Below are 3245 nucleotides of genomic sequence, written 5' to 3' on the forward strand. Positions count from 1 at the left end.
AGTCCCCAGGTCACACTTTGAGAAACACTAGTGAAAATAAATTGGTTCATGTAGTTTCTGCAATTTCAGTTATCTCTGCCTCAAAAATAGCCCTGTCTTGTTTTCAAGTACTTTCCACCACAAAACTATGGCACCACCGACTTTTAGAACCATCTTCTTCCTCCCAACCTTTGGTGTCAATCAGCCCTAGAAGAGAAGTTACTATGGATATTGGTAACTTTGTGGATAGAATTGTTATCATTTATTGAGCATCTACTATCTACCAGAGACTATGTGAAATGCTTTACAAATGTAATTGCATCTAATTCTTACAACAACTTTGCAGGGTAGGTGGTATTGCTCTTATTTTATGGATGAGGAAAAACTCTCAGAGAGGTTATGTAACTTGTCCAAGGTCACGTAACATAGCTGACAGACTTGTGATTCAAATGCAAGTCAAAGCCATTGCTTTTTCAAACATATAAGCTCCATTATTATTGTATGAAATTATTAATATTAATTATTATTATTTATATGCAGTCATGCCCTAAGCAAAACACTTTGGTCAATGTTGACTTCAGAACACAGGGCCTTTAAGGCTCATCCATCCATTCATGTATTCATTTAACAATAATTAAGCAACTACTATGTGCCAGAAACTGTGCCAAGCACAAGGGACACAAAGGTGGAGGTCTCTAGTATTATGGAACTTACATGGATACAGACCAGTACATAGGCAATTATAATACAGAATAAGTGTTATAATATAATTCACCTAATTAATCTACAAATTTAATATATCTCTCAATAATAACATAAAAAACACTGTTTCTGGAACTGGACAAGCTGACCTGAAAGTTCACTTGGAAAAATAAAATTGTAAACAGAACCAGGAAACTCCAGAAAAAGAAGAGTAGTGAGGGAGAAGTAGGCCTATGGCATTAAAATAAAGCTATTAGGGCAGTTTGATAAGACCACATGAATAGATGGATTAATGGGATGGAATAGAGAATCCAGAAACAGACTCAGATACAAATGGGAATATAGTATACGTATATATGTATGTATTTCACACCAGTAGGGAAACTATAAGATTATTCTGTAGAGGTGTTGAGGTGAATGTGTATCAACTAGAAAGACCAAAAAAAAAAAAATTCCAAATGGATCAAAGACTTAAATATGTAATATAAAATTATAAAGGTACATAAAGGAAACATGGGATAAATGAACGCTGATTGAGGAGGGTATAAGGATGGTGGGAGGCTTCTACTGCATTGACTTTTTTTTGGCCTCACCACACAACAGCAGGATCTTAGTTTCCTGATTGGGTATCAAACCAAGGACCCCTGCAGTGGAAGCGTGGATTCTTAACCACTGGACTGCCAGGGAACTCCCTACTGTGTTGACTTTTGTATCTTTTAAAACATATTTACAATGTATTACCCACTAAAAAATGTTTTTGTTTTTTTGTTGTTAAGAGTGTTTGGCTAGGGAAATAAAAGTTTAGCTCTAGCACAGTGAGTGAGAGGTAGGGAGTCTTAATGAAGCTGGATAGGTAAGAAGAGTCAGATCATGAAAGAACTCGACATGGCCGCGCAGCCCAGCTTATGGGATATTAGTTCCCCAACCAGGGCTTGAACCCGGGCCCTCAGCAGTGAAAGTGCAGAGTCCTAACCACTGAACCGCCAGGGAATTCCCAGGACTTCACATTTTTTAAACGCGGGCTCTATAGTATGAATAATGGGGAGCTATGAAACGTTTTAAAGCGGTGGGTTGATACAATCATATCTGCATTTTAGAGAGATCACTCTTAGCTATAAAAAGAGTGCATAGATCTATAAGGGATAAAACTGAAAACGGGGAAGTGGACTTCTACCGGGTGAGGGATGATGACGACCTGAACCAGGCAGGTGGTGAATGTCATGGTGAGGTGGACAGATTTGAGAGATGTTGAGCAGTTAGAATCTTGTTGATTGGATGTTGGAGATGAGGGAGAGATCTAAGAATGACATCCGGATGGAGAAGTGGTGGTAGTAGGGGATTGGGGGAGTAGGTATAGGTGAGATAATGCATTTAGTTTAAGCGACTTCCAGATGTCCAATTGGAAATGACTAATAGCCAGGCTTAAAACCCTGGAGCCTGAAAGAGGGCTGTGACTGGAGATAATGAATTTGGGATTCATTAGCATATGGATGGTAACTGAAACCCTGTGAGTAGATGAGATCACCCAAGGAGAGCACCTACTGTGAAAGGACCTAAGACAGAACGGAGGAGGAAGAAAAAAAGAAAATGTTCCCTGAGAAGGATCTAGATTAGGAAAATTTGGAGAGTGATGGGAAGAAGTCAAGTGCAAAGTGTTTCGATAAGGAGAGTGGTCCTCAATACCAAAGGCTAGGGGTAGTCCAGATGAGGATGAAGTGTGTTATTTGATTTAAATACAGGGGTAATTACTGAAGATCACGGGAAGAATAGTTGAGCGGAGGGTTTACGTTAAGCAGAAGATGAAGCGGAAGCATCTTGTCTCCGAAGTGGAGACAACTTGTTTCAAGTTCGCTAAAGACGGAGAGGAGAGTGCAGCAGCTGGGGGAAAGACATGAGCTTTTTTCTTTTTTAAGGATCAACTGAGCGTATCTAAAATGATGATGACAAAGGACCAATACCTAGGGAGATGGAGGAGAGAGGGAGGAATTGAGTAATACGAGATGCGAGGGGTGGGATCCGAGCAGATGAACCGCCATGCCTTAGATTAGGAGGGATGCTTCTTCCATCGTAAACGAAGGGAAAGGAAAGGGGAAAGCTGGCAGATTCTAAAGGTTTGGTGCAGGGAACCTGATGGAATTTCAGTTCGATGGTTTCTATTTAACTCCGTAAAATACGCCCGGAGTAAGGGGGTTGGCTGTGAGTCGAGGTTTGAGGAGACTGCGGATTTGAAAAGCCGTTTAGAAATTCCGGGCGGCCTAGGCTGGTCCACGCTGGGGCCTCGCTAGGGAGGCCCCGAGTGGAGCTCCGAGGGGGACGCCGCGGTGCGTCGCCATGGCAACCGAACCGCCGGGCCAGCCCCAGGACCAGTTGTAATCCGAAACAGCAGTAGCGTTTTAACTCACCACTCCAGAAATCAGGGGGAGGAGCCAGCCCGAGGCGACCAAAGTGAAACCACAAATCCCGCGATATCATGGCCGCAACCTGCGAAACTGCATGTGACGCTACCGCCACGCAGCGCGACAACGAGTATTAAACGTCATGGTACCGCGACGCCGTCGCTGTAA

This window comes from Mesoplodon bidens, assembly GCF_964165515.1.
Source record: "Mesoplodon bidens genome assembly, chromosome: 19".
Taxonomy (NCBI): domain Eukaryota; kingdom Metazoa; phylum Chordata; class Mammalia; order Artiodactyla; family Ziphiidae; genus Mesoplodon; species Mesoplodon bidens.